Below are 20,242 nucleotides of genomic sequence, written 5' to 3' on the forward strand. Positions count from 1 at the left end.
GGGGAGGGAAATGGGAGGCAGTGGTGGGGAGGAGGCAGAAATGTTTAATAAATAAATTAATTAATTAAAAAAAAAGAATGATATGGAAGATCTGTCTAGTGGTTTCAGCCTGCCATTATACTTGGCACAATTTCAGAATCTGTTTCATGTAAGCTTATTGAGAAAGATTATCACAATAGACAGGATTATTATGATTAGAGTAGACAGTGCAAGCCACATATTTTCTTAAGAATTTACTGTCTTAATTTATTTCGCATTTTAACTTGCAATAATTTCGTAAATTAATGGGGTTTACTTATATTCTATGTATATTTTACCATGCCTTCATCATCTGTCCAGCCCACTACCTTAGATCTCTAACCCTAATGCTCCCAGCACTCTTTTGTGTCCCTAAAGGCCACTTTTAATTGTATTCATTCTGTTTGCTCCATTTCTAGTCCTTGTTTCTGACATTCACAATCCCATTCTGTACTTTATAGGCCTTACTTCCTAATTACTGTAAATGAGTGAGACAATGTGCCTTTGGTCTACATTTGTCTGGCTTATTTTACTGCATGTAATATAGACGACTGCCATTCATTTTACAGGGATGACGTAATACGTGACACTATTCCTGAGGAGATTTCAACAAACATCTACTCACCTCAGATAAACAACTAAGACAGAGCAAATCAAGGATATCACCAAATCCAACTTGGTAAAGATCTTTTATTGGGGTTACATACAGGAATATTGTAGATGGTTACTTACAGAAGTAGAAATAACATAATGACAGTTATATCACTACAAGACCACTATGATATTGGGGATGTATCATGAAAACTGGGAACTTTGACAAAGTGTCCCACTTCCACTCAGCTCAACAAGCAAGAGTGTCACTTTTAGGCATTGCTGTTCCTCTGACCATCTTCCTGGCACCTGTAATTGTTTCTGTGTTCTGGGTAGCTAAACTGCTCTGCATTTCAAGCAGCACGATTGGTTTCTACATCTTCTGTTTAGCTAGGTTTGTCCAGCAGTGTCTCTCAGAAGTCTGTACTACTCCTATAAGCATTGAAATGGAGATTCCCAGGAAATCTGATCAGTTTCAGAGACTTCCTGATTATTTTCAGTTGTTCACGCACTAAACTGAGCAAGATTCTTTGCAGGATAAAATATTCCACCTCTCTTTAGAATACCCAGTGTCTTAAGGAGTTTTCTTCCAACTTTAATGTTTTCTCTCACAGGAAAATAGAAAATTGCTTTGCAAAACAAAATATACACGTTTTTATGGGTGGATTGTAATCCGTTATATCAATACTATATCTCCTTTAATATAATAAATGCTGGTAAGGCTACAGAGAAATGGAAATATGCATATATACTGTTGGTGAAAATGTAGATTAGCAAAACCTGTATTCTTACCAGGGAAGAAAATATTTCATTTTGTGGATTCTTATCCTTGATAATTTTAGAATTTAGAAATGGACTCAAAAAGAAACTTGATGACAATTTTATTTGCATTTGAAAGAAAAACAAGAAGGCAGGTAAGCTGTAAATCTCCATAGCTGCCTGGTGGGAAAAGACAGAGGTGAAAGCCGTGCCTTATAGGTTGGGGATAGAGACTGGCACATAGCTGTGGGGATAATCTTCAAAAACACAATGATAAAGCCCAGAGTGTCAGAGAAAGTACATTTAGGCTTTTGGAGACAGAGACAGAGAATAGGAAGTGGGGAAAAGTTAAAGAGAAAAAGAGATAAAGATATAGACAAGTAAAAGTCAGGCAGTTTTTGAGTTAGAGCTCTGTAAAGCTGAGAGGACTGCCAATGAAGGGCTGTGATGGCTGCATATAAAGTGAGGAGACAGAGTGGCTTCTAGGAGGAATACATACATTAATTTATTAAGAAGATAATTTCATTATCATGTCTTTAGGTGAATCAACTTTTCTATGGGGTGGTCTCCTGGCTAAGTGATTGCCAGGCCCAGCTGGAGTCTTTCTTCAAGGAGGACGTAATCATATGTAATGATCTAATATTTGCAGCAGATCAGAATGTCAACTCCCCACTCAGGGACAGAGGGTAGAACTGGGATTCAATCCTTCTGGCCAGCAGGAAGTCCCTTTCTTTTAATGAGCCTCAACAAAGCCTTAATGTCTCCATCTTTTCATATGTGATTTTCAATCCTAAAGAGGTGTTGATGTGTTGTTTCACTTTCTAGTGCTGCTAGGAATACAGGAGGTAGGGTCAAATGCTGATGATTAGGGAGAGATTCATTGCCAATCGCCTTGAAGCATACTGATCCCTGTCTACTCCTCTCTCAAGATTTAATACCCTAACACACAGGAGGATAAGAGCATCTACTCAGTCCAGTGTTAGGCATGGTGGTGAGGGGTTGGTTCAAGTAGGCTTGAATAATCTCATCTTTGCCTGTATAAGAATTCCGTGTAATTCTTACACTGCCAGTACTATAAGTTTGGCATGTCAATGATACAGCAAGAGGCAAATCACACATAGTCATTTGACCTGATTTTATTAGACTTAGTTTCTCAACTGGGTGAGTGGAAATCCCTCAAATTTCGAGAAGAGACTTGCTACTGTAAAACTCATGATCTAAACTTACTATTAAAGAAGGAAAGGTCTAAAGCAGGAAAAGGGTTGGAACAAAGCGATAACTCAGTATCTCAAATTCCCTTGTACAAAGAATTTAGGTTTTATGCCATATAAGGTGAGCTTTCTGGATATTTGCCTAACTTGGGGATTTTTAAAAAATAGTATTTGCATAATTCAGGTTATAAACAAATGCTCTGTGCATGTTGTTCTAGATAGTGTTTCACGTGTTGTATGCCTACTTAGCATATTGAATTTCCACCCAGGTGTATACAATTTTATTCATAATGATCTGTAGGTCACCTACAGACACTTCAGGGTGTCTCTCCACCTACATGCAGTGAGCACTTTGGAAGTCATGAAAGGTTTGTAGTCAATCTTTTTGTATTGTTTTTCTTTTTGTTTGTTTGTTTTAGTTTTGCTTTGATTTAGGACTTTTTTATTGGTGTTGTTATTGTGGTGGTGGTGGTTTTTATTCAGTTTTCCAAACAGGGTTTCCTTATGTAAGAATCCTGGTTATTCTGGAACTCATTTTGTAGAAGAGGTTGACTTTGAACTCACAGAGATATTCCTGACTCTGTCTCCCAAATGTTAGAATGAAAGGTGTGTTCCAATTGCAGTCAGTCTTTATCTTTGACAATTTTTTTCATGTACAAATTTGTAAGGCCTTATACATGATTGTCTAGACCTTGCTTAATACCTGGAGTGATATTTCATTTTTATTTTAATAAGTAAGCTTGACTGAAGTTCAGAGAGTAAAACAGCCTCATTGATCAGCCTTATAGACCAGACAGTGGTGACACACACCTTTAATCTCAGTAGCCACGCTATTTTGCCATAGAATCTGGGCATGCCTTTAATCCTAGACTAAAGAGAAATATAACACTGTAATGCGGAGGCAACAACTCTCACACACCATCTCATTTTCACATCTGGGAGGAAGGATGGCCAATTCAAAATGAGGTAGAGGTAAGAGCCAATGACTGGCTTCTTTGCTTTCCTGACATTCAGATTCAATCCCAAATTCTATCTCTGGGTTTTTATTAATCATGTTACATCTACCCCCATTTAGATGATGCTTATTCATTTCCAAGGAAGGAAATTTATTACATGTTAACCATTCTAAAGTCCAGTCTAATAGGTAAATAATTCTAGGACTCTGAGAAACCACATTGGAATTGTGCAATTAGGTCCAGGGACAAGGCATAATTTCTTGAACTTTCCTAAGAGACAAATTATGGATACATTTGTACCCCATTTTTATAACTTACAAACAATGGATTTATCTTTTATATTGCTTATTGCTGACTATAGTTTGAATGTGAAGGAGCAAAACAAACTCCATTGTGAGAAAGATCTCTATTTTAGAAAGGATATAACTAGTGGGGTGAATACAGTCCAGCGAAGTCATAAATATTCCCAAGAAACTGTCCTTACCTGATCAAAGTGACCCACTAGGGTGTCCAAACATCTGCTTGGTTGAAATATCCATTAACAGCTGTTTTGACTGTCTTGAATTTCCCTATACCCAAACCAACAAATTCAAAAGTTGTATACTTTTACCGAATCCCATCAAGCCAAAACTTGTGCCACTCTGCTTGCGGTTTTCCCTTTAAAATCCTTTACCCTGAAGCCTGGGTTTCATTCTCCAAAATCTGCTGCATTGGTGTGCTGAATTATGGCCCAAGTTAGCTAACTTGTCATCAATAAACCCCAGTGTGTTTGCATGGGATACAGCTCCGTGGTGATCTTGTATGGGGGTCCCGTGACACGGATATAACAAATGAAAAATGTACTTCATAGGTCATCTACGTTGCCACTTGGTCCCCAGTTGTTAATGTTGTTTGCGAACATTATATATCTTTGGAATACAACTTTTCTGGAGGAAGCAAGTCAATGAGTGGTGTGGGATTCCCCTCTGTATGCTGTGATTATCACCGGTGAATAAAGAAACTGCCTTGGCCTATTGATAGGGAAGAACGTAGGTAGGTGGAGAAAACTAAACTGAATACTGGGAGAAAGAGGGTGGAGTTAGAGAGAAGTCATGGAGCCCCACAGGAACCTTGCCAGTAGGCCACGGGTCTCATAGAAAAATATAAAATAATGGAGATGGGTTAAATTAAGATGTAAGGGTTAGCCAATAAGAATCTAGAGCTAATGGGCCAAGCAGTGATTCAATTAATATATTCTTGTGTGATTATTTCATGTCTGAGCTGCTGAGCAGCTGGGAAATGAAAAAAAAAAAATAAATAAAAACCAGCCTCCTGACAACAACTGGAGTGGGCTTTGGTGTTTTCTAAGAACTGGGATCCCAGTTGCTATTCTGTGTCTCTATCTCTTTATTCCTCTCCCCCTCAGCTCTCCTTCTTTCCCACTGTCTTCCCTACTCCCTCTATATCTGACTCTGAATTTCCTTCTGCCTCTCTCCTTCTCTTCTTCCTATTTAGCAATGAAATACATGGAGCTGAACTTATGATCTACTGTAATACTTTGTAATACCTTTTGAAACTACAAGACAAAATAAATCAATTTCTCTTCTTCGTTGCTCTTTCTCAGGATATTCTATCAGGGCACCAGTAAAGAAACAAGGAACTAATATAACATTTCTCTAGTCTGGAATCCCATATTCCAGTGTCGGTTCCTCTCTTTTTCCTGCTGAAGAACCTTTAGTGCTTTTCAACATCCTGATCAACTATGCTTTCTTTCTTTCCTTCCACACTTGTTTGTTTCAGCCATCCCAACATCATGCTAATAGTCCAAATATTGCAATTTGTTACGTTATTGAAATATATTGCATGACTCTTTGTTTCTAAATCTTTACTGACTGCATAAGTGAATTAGTTACATTTTATATTTAAAATTGTGTACTGATGTATTATGTAAGATACAGCAACAACAAAGTGACAGAGAAATCTTTTCTCAAAAAAACAAAACAAAAAAGATACAGCAATGTTTCCTTTGTTAGTGCATCATAGCACAAATTCAAACAACTTTTTCAGTTGAATTTTAAGTCTTCTGGAGTCTGTGATTGCCTGATTTTTTGTGGCTGTTTTGACTATATATTTGTAATTGCAATTTTACTTTGGGTGTTCCAAGTTATAACATTATGCAGTCTTTGGAAAATAACTATTTACAATTAATTTTTTATATGCTGTTTTTATTTGAAAAGGGGTCAAGATATATTGTTCCAACATTCTGGAACTCCTCATTCAGCTCAGAATGTCATAAGACACAAAGCAATCCTCTTGCATAGCACAAGTTCTAAAATTCTTAATAATAAAAACCCAGAGTCAGATATTGGAGGAAATGCTGAGAGATCAGAGAGCAAAACCACAGCTACCTTACTTCTCAACTTCCCAGGCAAAAAGGCACTGAGTTCCTGTTTCTTCCCACCTTATCACTTCCTGTGTCTGTACAGACCTCCAGACCTCTATGGTTAACAACTTTATTTGTACAAACAACATATCATTACCCTCTTAATTTAACTTCCAGAGTACTATGATTAGAGCATGAGCCACTTCGACCACCTGGGAAAATGATGCTGTTTTCTCTGAACAAAATATATATTTGGCTATATCTATGTGGAAATGAAATTAAGAAAATGAGTATTGACCAGTCTACTTTCACCATACAAATTGATAGTTGATTCCTAGGACTGTGCAACACTGTTAATAAATCCAATGTCCTTAAAGGTTTTTTCTATCTCATTTCCAAAAGACTGAGTACTTTAAGCAATGAAGGAAAGCTTCACATGATATACAGCAATGAATGAGCTAAACCCCAGAGTAGACGATCTTTGTATTAATCTTTGTTGAGATAATGGAAAACCAACTCCTATGCCACAATTTTGTCTTTGAAAAATTATATTAATAATATTAATCTATCTCATATTATGTGACTGAAAAATTAATTACAGTGTTAGAATTATTTAAGAGCCAAAACAGAGGAGACTGAATAAGAACAAATTTTATTAGTATCCTGAATATTAAGTTAGACAATGAAATATAAAGCTGTGGCAGTTTTCTGTTTTGCTGGTTATTGATAAACTTTAATTTTTATATAGTTTTGAAGTTTATATATTTAATGAAAAACTACAACCTTAATAGTATTTCTGAAATATAATATAAAATACGAAATGATTGTTATAGTCATAATTGTACCTAAATATGCATAGATACACCCAATATAATTCAACATACATTCTAAATGAATACATATTAAGGTTATTATTAACACACATACATTCACAGTTATACTCAAGACTCACTGCACATACTAACCAGATGGGTTTGTATGTACACTAAGATCTTTTGTCTTTTTCTCTAAAAATAAAAGTATATTTTTCCAGGTAAATGATTAAGTATAATATAAAATTTATTATAAACAATAATTCAACTAGAAGAAATATAATTTTTGATGACCAGGAGAGTTATATAGCATGAACAAATTATGATAATTACTTTACTAGAGTTATATTCTAAGAGACTCTCAAAAATCTTATTTTAATTTTGCCTTTATTTTATACCTTTTGTATTATTCCTGTGTTGACATCTTTTTGTATATCTAAATATATCCTTACAGAGTTAGCATATTCTTTCCTTGGATTTACATAGGTATTTAATATTATGAAATGAAAGCAAACTGGCATACATTTTTGCTTTCTCCTTCTAAAGTCTTCTAACCCACTGGTTCTGATAGATATCTGAATTCAGAAGAGATAATTTTTGCCATGGAATTTTATTAGCATCTTAATTAACAAAAGTAATGTGATTTAGTAACTTACATTTATAAAACTAAGAGTTCATTCTTGCCCTTCTGTTATGAGCCTGACTTATAAAGTTTCATAAAATAAAAAAGCAATCCTCATTGCTTACATAAAATAATCATTGAAAATTCTTCCAAAATCATACAGATACCTACTAATGTAGAAACTTCATAAAAATAGAAACATTTAAAATAGACTTACCCTATAATTGGGGATGATATCAAACAAACAGATACTACATGTCAGCAAACTAAAGCTTCAGCACCAGGAAAGAATTACCTCTTTCTTGAGTCAGTGGCCACTGAAGTTCACACACCCCAAATATTATTGTTAATTCCCCTGCCATTTTTTCAAGAACTACATGATAAAATCCTGATATTGAATACCATATGTGTAACATGAGGGCTGGCTTGTTTAGTGTTGGGGTTTTGGTCCTGCCTGGTAACCACCAGCTGTTTAGCCCCAAATAAAATCACACATAGGTCTCCATAAATTATAAGCTGATTGGCCCATTAGTGCTAGCCTCTCTCTTGCTAACTCTCACATCTTGATTAAACCATTTTTCTGATCTGTGTTAGCCATTTGGCTTAGTACCTTTTTCAGTGAGGCAGATCACATCCTGCTGCTTCCATGGTCTGGGCAGGAGTGGGAGGAATCAGCCTCCTCCCTCCCAGAATTCTCCTGTTTTCATTACACCATTTCTACTTCCTGCCTGGTTTTCCTGCCTATACTTCCTGCCTGGCCAATCAGCATTAATTTAAAACATGATTGACAGAATACAGACAATTATCCCGCACCCCATATGCTTGAGGGATAGAACATGGAGTAATCAAAAGAATATTGACCTGGAAGCTTCATACCTTCAGAGTAGCTTTTACGGTGCTAGACATTGTGCATGCTATCAGAGGAAATAAGAAACCATCAATCTCCAAATACTGTGAGCTACAATAATGACTGTTCTAGCAAGATATGCCTTCTAATGCAGCAGTGGAATTAATGTTATGATCCATCCAAATACTTCCTGATTGTAATTAAGTCCTGCTCCAATATGGAACCCATACTTGTCACCCTTATTAAGGCCAAGAACTTGTGGCTATCTGAGTCATAAGTCCTAAAGGATAATCTGTCATGATTATCCTGCCAAATGGTCATAGTGTTGCAATGCCAAATTACTGTATTCATAGATTAGTTCATCTTTCAATCCTCATCAGAGATTTCCTATAATTTACAGAGAGCAATTAACAGAGAGCTCAAGGCTCAGAGAATACATCTTTGAACTATTCAATCCAAAATGGAAAATCTACATCACACTCCTTGCAAAGACTCGGGAACATCTTTCTGGAAGAAGGGCCAGAAAGATTGTAAGAGTCGAAGGTCATAGAAGACTACAAGAAAACAAACAAAACCTATACATATATCTAGTCATAGGGATTGTGGCACAATGTATAACAACTTCACAAGCTCAAGCAAGACAGAATCCCAGTATTTAATTTATGGAAATAGTCATAATGATCAATCCCTAACAGAGGAGCTATTGGAATTTGATAAACTGTGAGAGGAAAAATTAGCTTTCTTTAAAGTTAGGATCCTTGGTAGGTAGGCCATGATCCAGTAAGTGGCATCACACTCAAGAGCATTAGTATAAAACAAATTGGCTTCAGGATGCTTACAAAAAGGGAGAGAACATAAATTTTGATGAATAGAGAGGCAGGCATAAGTGGATAGGAGAAGAGTTGGGGGAGAATGGAAAAATCTAAAAAAAATAAATTATGTGAAATTCTCAAAAATTAATAAAACTTTACTAAAATTATTCAAAAACTAAGTACAAAATAGAAATCTTATATAATTGATGTCTTCGTTATTATTACTACTTATTCAATATTGCATGTATTCTTTTGCCTTAGCCTTGTAAGCAGAATTTCTTGCTATAAAATCCAGCATTTTTATCAATGAATAATCTTCATGTAGAGGCAGTCATATTTATATCTCTTCATGGAGTTAGGAGGTGTTGCATTAGGAGATAATTTGGCCATAGGAGTGTATCTCTCATATGATTGCTGTTTTAAAGGAATCCACTAATGGATCTTCTCTCTCTTCCTCTCCCTCTCCCTCTCCCTCTCCCTCTCCCTCTCCCTCTCCCTCTCCCTCTCCCTCTCCCTCTCCCTCCCCCCCTCTCTCTCTCTCTCTCTCTCTCTCTCTCTCTCTCTCTCCTGTACTTGCAAACGAGATTGCAAGTCTGCAGTACTCTGCATCTCGGAAAGTGCTCCTCACCACAACTTTTGGCTTGATGAGACTGCAGTCTGGAATTTCTACCCTTCAGAGCTACGGTTTACAAGCTAATAGTTTCATGACAATTGTATACAGTAGCTCAAACTAAAGTAAGCTCTTTCAACCAACAGTTGGCTTACTCTTATGTCTTCCCACAAAACATTATTAGCCAATAAATTGTCTATTTCACATTCAACAACAAGTTATACTTGCTCTAAATTCACAAGTTAACAAATGAGCATCTTGACTTACAAATACGTTTCCAATGAATATCTATCTGTAAATTGATTTAGTATACAAATTCATTTTTGCTGATATCTCTTATTTTATTTTTTGTTTACCTCACTAAGCAAGCACTAAAGCATTTTGAACATTTATATGATATGAAATTAAGATATTCTAACACATTTAGATATAATTATACATTTATATTTATATAACCTGGATTTCTGTGTTTCATGACTCAGATGTAAGAAATTAATAAATATTGTTAAAATGAATGTATTTAAAATATGTGTCATATTGACTATCATTACAAGCAGTCTCTCTATAATCGAGTGTTATTTGATCAGTTTGTCTTTTTCTTAAGATTTATTTATTTATTGTATATTAAGTGTTCTATCTCCATATATGCCTGCACTCCAGAAGAAAGCAAGGGATCCCATTACAGACAGTTATGAGCAACCATGTGGTTGCTGGACATTGATCTTAGGACCTCTGAAAGAACAGTTAGTGTTCTTAACTGTTGAGTCATCTCTCCAGCTCAATCAGTTTGTCTTTTAACAGAACAATTTCAAATATCTTCTTGTACTAGGAATTTGCAAATTCTGTTTGCATGGACTTTGAGAACTTAAGCAAAAAGGGTTCTATGTAGTTTGTGCCCAAGGCTATCTGTGATTTTCTTATTTTCTCACACATATATATATGTGTATGCAGGCATGTTAAAATCTATGGATATAAAAAACCAACTTATGCTGTTCCTGTGATCACTGGCTCTCTTTCTTCCATGTGACTTCTGGACATCAAGTCCAGATTGCCCAGTTTAGTGGCATCACATTATTTCCCTTTCTCTCTATAACTATTTTTAAGAAACTAAATCTGAAAGTCATCATTGACAGTATTATTTTCCGTTTGGTTACTTCTATCCTCACTACTAGACTCTCCATTAATGCCAATGTCGTTGATCCAGCTTATATTGCCTCATTGACAGCATTATATACTTCAATAATAATGCCAATACTTTTATCAGTTCAGGGCGCCAAGGAGATCATAGGCTATTAGCTCTGTTACTAATGTATTTTGCAATGCCTTCAAAGCTAGATACAATAAAAGTTTGAGATGGCAGTATTTGTTGTAATGAAAGAAGAATGTGGTGGGAAATCTAAGGTATTAGAGTGAAACTCAAAGCAAATCCCATGGGAAAATTCTGCCAAGTGGGTTTTTTCTTAATACCCTGCATTCTTTCAACCACTAGTGTTCCTTTTCATAAACTAGTTTCAAACTTTGAAGTACGGGACACATATCCATAAAAAACATGTCATGCCATTTTAAAAGGAAAATAAATTTTAAAAATGTAAGTGTAGCTATCATTTGACTCGGAGACTTATATTGAGATTAGTTTGTTTTGATATCTATATGCTTAGAATTTTCACTTATTTCTGTTGTATGCAATGACTGTACTAAGGCCTCGCCCAATGCTATCCCATTTGGGGTTAGTTGAACAATCGTAGGCTTGGTGGTATGACAACATGGAAATAAACATTTATGTACATGCCACAAAGCACATGTGTAAGAGTTTTAAAGTAAAACAGTGAGAGCAGAGTCTCACACTTTAAATAATACAAGCACATTCTTTATTGCATCAAACTCATCACCAAATGATGATGACAAATAAAATTTCCATCAATCAGTGTCCTCACAGAAACATGAATAAGTTTGGTCAGTTTTCTATATGCAAAGGTCCACAATTTGTATTTTTTGTTTTCATTCTCCTGGTTAATAACGAGCATAGTATTTTCTCATTAATTTTAAGAGGTATTTTGTACTGTATCTTCAATGAATTATATGAAATGGTTGTCATTTTTATAAACTCGTGGTCATTATTCACTATGCATTCTGAAAATATTCCAAGCTCTGCTTAGTCTGTTGACATAGTACATGTTATACATATCAAATAAACATAAATTTCACCTGAGACTGATTATTGTGCATTGTTTGGCAGAATCACCTTGTTAGCCAACAACCTACATCATACTTTCCTGAATCTGGAATATTAACCACAACTTTTTTATGTCAGACATTAATAAAAAATATAAATAATAATTAAATTGCTCCAGTCACAGGTTATTTCCTTTCAAACACAAATATCTTTTTTTCTTCAAGGTATTCAGCATTTTTAAAAGCATTTTTTATTCTTAAAATCAATTTAGAAGCCATTGGATTTGAAAAACTACATTCTTAAAAAGGAGGAAGAAGAAATTTTTGTGTGTTCACTACTTATAACATCACTGCGTCTTATACATCTAAAGCAATCCTCTAGATTTCTAGATACCATGTATAACAATGCTAAATGAAAGAATCACATACTCCCTCTTATTACGTTGTCTACTTTTCAAAGACTACTGTGCTCTGCTTATGGTAATATGTAGCATTGATTTCAGGTTATCTTTTAGTCACTACACTGAGACGAGAGGTCATTATAAGTTAGATGTCAGTCTCCAAACTAATAAATCATCATATAGTCTGCTCTAGCATATTTTGTTCTGTGATCTAAAAATGTTTATAGGAAAATACTTTACATGCATGAAATTAGTTCCAAAGATATCCCTAGACTCAGAGACAAAACTTCTTGATATGATGTATTCTAGAAATAAGACATGGACACTAAAAAGGTTTTGTAACTAATTATCAAGTATATAGTTTTTATTTTAAGTCCTTCCTTTGTTTGGAGGAGGAAAATCATAGCAGACTGACTGTGGTTTCAATCAACATCTAGTATTCTTGCAAAAGCTATGTTTCCTGAGCTTGCATTTTCACTTACTCAAGATGTGTGAAGCAGAAACCTAGAATTATTAAAAGATTTTCAGGAAGTAAAGTTATTAGAGCAAATTTCTTGGCCTAAGTTATATTTTTAAAATTAAATTGCTCTGATATAGATACTGTAGATGATAACTCATTAGGTTATAGTCTACCATAAATTTCTTACTTGATAAACTTATTAATACCAAAAGCTAGTCTGTAGATTGCTGTTTAGAAGAGTATTCGGCATTTTAAATAACAGAGAGAAATAGAAGTTTTATCACATATGAAAAACAATTTGATCAATTGCTATAAATATATACAAAATAGAAAAAGACAAGAAAAAACTTGCATTTGCAATTTAGAGTTATCGGGCAGGTGTGTAATGTCACATGTCTGCAGAATCCTATTTATAAATGCACATTTTAATACCAACTCAGTGCCCTGTTCATTAAGGGGAAAAGTTCTGATTACAAACAATTTTCATTTTTTTCAGTGCACCCCAAGAGTTCTTTCTAAAAAAAAATCTTTCTAATTAGATAGTTTAGGCTCATTTTAATTAATCTATAAATTCTCTTGAATTCATAAATATTGTTGCCCTTACATTATTGCTTAAGCAGTATATACATATGCATGTACATTTACATAATATATAAATTATAATAAATTGCATATGTGTGTATATGAATGTTTGAGAAAGAAAAATTAAATATATGATAACTTGAGGTAAAGGTAAATTCAAAGTGGACAATAAGCACAGGCATTTACATCTTTGAAAAACCTAAAATTAAATGATTAATTTCAAAAGTAATAAAATCTAACACCCAAAATTTTTAGGCACTGCATTGTATTGATTTCCATATTTTGAGTAGGACAAAACTTGTCCCATTTGTTGCCTAGAAAACACAATCATTTTGCATTCAGACCTTATAAAATATTTCTCTAATTTTTAATAGTAGCTTTTAAAGTTAAAAGAAGATAGATTTGATTTATGTTATAGAAATGCACATGTATAGCTTTGTAATAGATCCATGAGAGGCTAGAATATTTTTGAGTCTGCAAGAGTAGTCAGAGAAATAAGTTAGGAACCCATGGTTCTCCCTGAAACAGTGATGATGAACCTGCAAACCGCAGATGCAGCCCTGGAAATGAAAAGGAGAAGACAGATCTTAAAGATATGCAGGAGGTGGAATTAACAAGATGTGCTGACTGATTGATTGTGAGAGATGAGATAAATGGATGAGTTGAGCATCATAATGAGGTTTCCTAGCTTGGGTAACTTACTGAATAGTGATTTCATTAACTTAAGCGCAGAGGAAGAAAGAAAGAACAGTTTGGGGGAGGAAGATAACTTTGACCTAGAGAGCCATGAAACTAAAATCTTCTATGGGCATCCACATAGAATATATCTAGTAAGTCATTTTAGACTACAGGTCTATGTAATATATGATTGAGGAGATGTTATTGATGCAGTTGGTAGATCTGTCTGGAATAAAGAATTACTCTGATGAAGGAATTAAGTTAATTCAGTAAAATCACATAAAATTTGCTATAGAAACATCCAAAACCCGAACCTTGCCTAATCCAGCTATTTGAGGCAGCTATTGAAAGGAAGTAAAAGTAAAATTTTTAAAAAAGAAGTTACTACAAAGGAAAGAAAGAACATAGTTAAGAGAGTGGATATTATATAAATGAGTTCTAAGAGAAACGTCATGGTCTGAAGACTTAATTCAGAAATTTGAAGTCTTCACAGCTAAAATGTCACTACCTACTTAGAAATGTTCTAAACAGATTGGGACAGATTGCAACTTTGAGTTGGTAGTGTATAAACTGGAAAGGATAATCTGCCCAAGAAACTGCTGGCCTATTTCTAGCTATTTGTTCTGTAATGGTTCTTAATTTTATCACAGGACCACCTTCCTACCCTCTGAGTTACTCCAACTAGCTTTGTTTTTCATAACTTTTGGCTTCTTCTTAGCTCATAATTAGCAGAGATTAATTCCCTGAGTAATGAAGTAAAATACAATTGTCTCCCACATTCTCCCTGAAAATTTATAAACTTAGAATCTATATAAATCTTCCTCTTTTTTTTTTTTTTTTTTTTTTTTTTTTTTTTTTAGAACTGTTTGGTTTGTTCTTTAGTTGGATCTGAAACGCTACATAGATCCATGTATGGAAAGAAGTTAGACCCCAGTTTGGGAACTGCTGGAAGATGGTGGAGACCTAGAGAAACTGAGTCATCACAAATGAAGGTGGGACCTGATTCCTTTCCTCTTCCTCTTTCTCACTTCCTCCTCATTAGGTGAGCAGCAGACCTCTTACCAATGCCTTATCTCAACACTTGTCTGTCAAGGTCAAACATCCAAGGTAACAACCAGTGAACTAATGGACCAATAGAAGCAGCATTTTTCTTTTTAAGTTAGTTGTATCAGCTATTTTATTATAATAAATTGAAGTATATAACTATATATTTATGAGAAATATAACTAATACAATTTTTACGTAGCACTTTGATGTCTCTGTTAAAGGTTATTCCTTCCATATTAACACTTTGACTTGTTCCAAATTTGAAAACAGTATCAGAGACGCGGCTCAAAATTACAGAAGAGAACGAGACACAGATATTACAGGTGTTTGAAAATGTCAGATATCTAACTTAACTTTAGAAACCAACATATTTAATATTTAATCAATTGCTTAAACCTAAATTCTTCCCACCTTAAACTTTTGATGAGAAATCCACTAATGCAGTGGTGTGTCTCTGACTCTTTTGCCTGCTCTTGGGACTGATTTCCTACTGCTGGGCACCTTGTTCCACTTCAGTAGTGAGGGATTTTACCTTGTATTATTGTATCTTGTTCTGTTAGCTTTTTTTTTTTTCTGTCTATTGTAGGCTTGTTCTTTCTGAAGAAAAATAGAAGGGCAGTGGATCTGGGGGAGCTGGGAGAAGTGCAGGGAGGAAAACAACTCTGGTGAGAATGTATTGTATGTAAGAAGAATTCTTTTTCAAAAAAAATACTTAATTTCACAACATGCAAAGTAGCCAAAAGGATACAAAGAGCATATATGAATCCAATACCCTTACTTCGCTTTCATCCTCTACCAATGATCTCAGTGGTAGTAAGCAGAGAGGAAATGCGTCTGTTGGTAGTCTCAATAAAACTTAATCTCCAGTTGTTTTAGCTGTGAGGAGAATCCTCAAGTTAAAATATGGCACTGTGGAGATTGTTCAGCTCTTAAAATATTACTGTCTAGGAGTCTTGATTAGGTTTGTTATCTCTGCTGTTCAAAAAAAAATTAAAAGGCAGGAAAAATGTAAGATACAGAAGGCAGCAACAAGTATGAGTTTATTGTGAGTGTTGTGGGCGATAGAACAGAGAGAAAAACTACCCTTAGAGCAGATAGAGAACTGAAATCCATCCTTTTTTTTATCCCTCCAAAATGGCTGGGTGCTTTTTATCATTTTACTCTTTATTTATTTTTTCTAATATTTTTATTAATAGTTTATTTCACATCCCACCACAGCTCCCCTCCTTTCTCTCCTCACACACTCTCGACCCTCCTCTGTAATCACTCAGACAGATACAGGACTCCACAGGCATCAGCAAAGAGTAGCATATCAACCTGACAAAAGACCAAGATTCTTCCCCTATATTCAGGCTGGGCAAGGCAATTCAGAATAAGGAACAGGTTCACAAGAGCCAATCAAAGTGTTAGGGACGTCTCCTTCTGTCATTGACAGAAGTCCCACAAATAGGCTAAGCTATACGACTGTCACATACATACAAGTCCATCCCATTACAGGCCCCCTGACTGTGGTTCAGACTCTGTAACTTCCCATGAACTAGGCTAGCCACTTCTTTGAGTTTTCCTTTCATGTCCCTTTCCTGGCTGGGTCCTACAATCCTTCCACCCTCTCCTTAGCAGGGGGACTCCTCAAACTTGGTCCAGCGTTTGGCCACAAGTCTCTGAATCTGCCTCCGTCAGTCACTGGATGAAGGGTCTCTGATGGCAATTGGGGTAGTCACCAATCTGATCACAGGGGATAGCCAGTTCAGGCTATGCATCCACTGCTGCCAGAAGTCTTAGCTGGTGCCATCCTCTTGAAAGTTTCCCTTGCACCAGAGTTCTATCTGACTCCATAAAGCATGCTTTTTCCAAAGAGGGCTGGGCATTTTTCATGTGTTCTCATGACCTTCCTCCCTTTGATTTTTAGTCCATCCTCTTAAATTGGATTGGATTAAAAATTGGATCTCTTCCTTTGATTTTTTGTCCATCCTCTTAAATCAACAAAAAGTACTTGATATACACACAGCTTCAGATTAACATGTTCATACCTAGCCTTGAACATACTTTACCAGACCAGACTCATCAGACAGAAGAAAAGTTCTGCTGGAGAAAGAATAATCTTGAAAGAAGTTTGGTTCTGGTCAGAGTGATGAAGAGGAAATCAGAAGTTCAACATCTTGATGTGACCCCTCTCCAGTATGTCCGCTTTTCAGAGATCTGTCTGGCTTTTAGTCCTAAAGAGTGCTTTCCAAACAAATATGATGACCTGAATTCTATCACTGGAACTCAGGAAAAAGGCCTTTGAGTTGGTATACAACTGTATTCCTAGAGTTGCTATCATGTGATAGAAGCTTGGAGAAAAAAATTCCTCTGAAAACTCAAACATAAGCAAGGCTGAAGTAAACTGCACATCGGAAACAGCAAGAGAAAATTCACCTCACCTGTAGAAGGGAAGAACTTACTTGTGAAGATTGGCTGAACTCTGCACATGAACCAGTATGACAGACCAAGCCCATTAGAAAATAATTATAATAAAGAGATTCTCATACTATTATATATTGAATATATATTCAAACATATTCAGTGATTGGAATAATATTTAACATGTTTTGTCTTCAGAGAAATAACAGTTTGTCCAATGAGAATATTCTATCACACTATAACAATAATTTTTAAAGAGCAGAGCAAAGTACAAATGAGAATCTGATAACCTGATATAATAAGTTATTTCTCTGATATATAGAAGTCTATACTGTTTGACATCCCTTCCATATTATTAATTGATATAACATCAGCACAATTCATCAAAGCATAGTATATCCTATGGCTAAAGCAGTTTCATTTCCAAATATATGCAAGTGATAATTTTGTGCACAAAATATAACAATATGTATAACATCAACATTTATAACAGTTAAAATTTTTAATATATTCAAATATTGACCAATAATAGAATAAGTAAGAGGAGCTCAAATGCAGACTCAAAATGGACATCAAATAGCATGAATAAAACATATATCATTTTCAATGAAAGAACAGAAACCCTGAAGAAAACAGCGTGCTTTCATTTATATAGCATTCATTTATATAGCATAACATATGTTGAGTTATATAACATAATGTTGGAGACAGTGCTTCATGTCTCAATTTGAATTGTATATTCAATTCACAGATGCCACAAACTGGACAATTTGAAGTTGTTCGCTTATTCATGAATATTATAATAAATATTTTAAGGAAAATGAAAATAAAATATGAGTAGTTATTAGGTAGTTCTTCAACAGTCTGGTTGTTCCTCAAAGTCTCATTCAGAACCCCTCGTATGTTAGCCAGAAATCTCCTGTATCCATCAATATTTGTTGTCCCATGGTGACCAGATGAAGGTGAGAGGATCAGGGGCATAAAATGTTATGTATGAAAAGAGTCAATTTGGATAGAACTTGTTTCCCCTAAAAGATCATTTGGGGTTTGATTAACATGGATTGGAGACAAAGAATCAACTGAAATTACAAGATCCAAATGAGAGAAATGTGTGTGTGTGTTTGTGTGTGTGTGTATGTGTGTTTATGGATACATAATTTTGTGAAAGTAATATATGTAAAATTAGATAGCAAAAGTATAATTCTGTCTTCCATTTAGATTGATAATTTTATACAACATACTGTTTTTATTACTTGGGTATTCTACCTAATGTACCCCAATCCACTCACTTCTCAATGCTCCAAGACCCACCCACACTTTTGTGACCCCCTCAAAAAATGGAAGAAAGAAGAAAGACTGTATAAATATAGCAAGTCCAATTTGTGTTGCTCATGTAGTCCCTGGAATATGATGAAACACCCCATGGCCAATACCTTAAAGAAAACTTAGTCCCTCCAAACCCCTATCCCCAACCCTACAAGAAGCCATCAACAGTGAAGAACTATACTTCAGGAATCCTGTCACAATTTTTAAGAGTTCTCTTCAATGTTTTCCTGTCTAGACTGTTTCTTAAAAGGAGGGCATGAGAGTGAAGGGGGATTGTCATCCAATCTTTTATGTCTCTCATTCTCAACCATAAGTCCACAGTAATCAATACCAGTGCAAAAAAAAAAAAAAAGTTTTCACACCCTTTACAGTCAGTGGCAGCATGAATCATGGACTTCTAGTTGGCTTCTGGAGGCAGCACAACACTTACCAAGGACATCCTTATAGCTTCTGGCAGCAACATAGACATTAGCGTGATCTCCGATGGAAGTACATATAATGAACATCTACATTACCCTCAACCACAGCAGGGATTACTGACACCACCATGACCTTTGCCAGCAGAACAGGCCACAAACATCAACATGGCTTCTGTAGGCAGCACAGACCACACACATCAGCATGGCCCTGGAAGACAGCAAGGACCCAGAAACTAGCATGACCCACAAACTGTAGCACAGATGAAGGAAATCTATATTATCTTAGAGGGCAGCAAGGACCAGAGACCACAACATGGCCTGGTGTGACCGCATGAGGTGAACTACAGTAGCCTGTGGTTCTTGTTCTAGGAAACTTGACTAAGGATAGTGAGAGAATGAAAAGAGAGCAGACACACAAACACATAGAAAGAAACCCAGTAATGAGGTAGGCTTTTAGCACTCTGATGAAGATGAACTAACGTGTTCATTATTTATATCACAGAGGTTGGTGGAGTTAGTCTGCATAGGGGTGTCTGTAGAAAAAGAGTCTCAGACTGTAACATCCAGGAAGAGGAAGCTGCCATTGCTAGTTTTCATTCAAAGTGGCCAAACCTTTATTAGTGAACACTTGTAATTCCACACACTGTCAACATTTGCACTCGGACAAGAGGAAGGTTCACCAGGGTGGGAGGAGAGATATTGCCACATTCCCATTACTCTATAGTGGTCCCTCACATGGGTATGTCAATTCTACAGTATACCATTATTCAAAACTTCATTATCTTTCTATGTTCTCAAGGTTTCATCTTCTCCTTCCAGAATACCAAAACAAGTGGCTAAAAACCCAATGGGTGATGCCAACAGAAACTTGTACGTTATGGATGAAGTGTGCAGAGCTGCCAGGATCTAGACTTCACCTAATAACAGCTGAGAGAGAGGAACAAAATAGAAAAGCTTTACTAGACATACCAGCCAATTGTTTGTACATATGCTTGAGAGGCCATGGGGTACGCAGACTGAAAGGCAGCTAGGCACACTAGCAGGTGGGACAACAGCAGATCAATAGCTGTTGATGTTAGAAGTGAGGATTAGAAAAGGGCACCCTAAATAGAAAAAAGTTATGCAAACTCATATTTTTTCCAATTTAAAATAAT

At 35.6% G+C, this 20,242-nt stretch overlaps 1 long non-coding RNA gene across 1 annotated transcript in view; it reads left to right on the top strand.

Annotated features, from left to right (window-relative positions):
• The window catches only part of LOC126505617 (uncharacterized), a 31,471-nt gene that overhangs the window by 1,613 nt on the left and 9,616 nt on the right, over nucleotides 1–20,242 (top strand). The window contains exons 2-3 of the long non-coding RNA XR_007592944.1: nucleotides 588–697; nucleotides 14,754–14,885. This is a non-coding gene — a long non-coding RNA (uncharacterized lncRNA). The remainder of the gene's footprint in view (nucleotides 1–587; nucleotides 698–14,753; nucleotides 14,886–20,242) is intronic.

The sequence above is a fragment of the Alexandromys fortis genome, unplaced genomic scaffold, assembly GCF_014885135.2.
Source record: "Alexandromys fortis isolate MF-2015 unplaced genomic scaffold, M_Fortis_MF-2015_v1.1 scaffold_4, whole genome shotgun sequence".
NCBI lineage: Eukaryota > Metazoa > Chordata > Mammalia > Rodentia > Cricetidae > Alexandromys > Alexandromys fortis.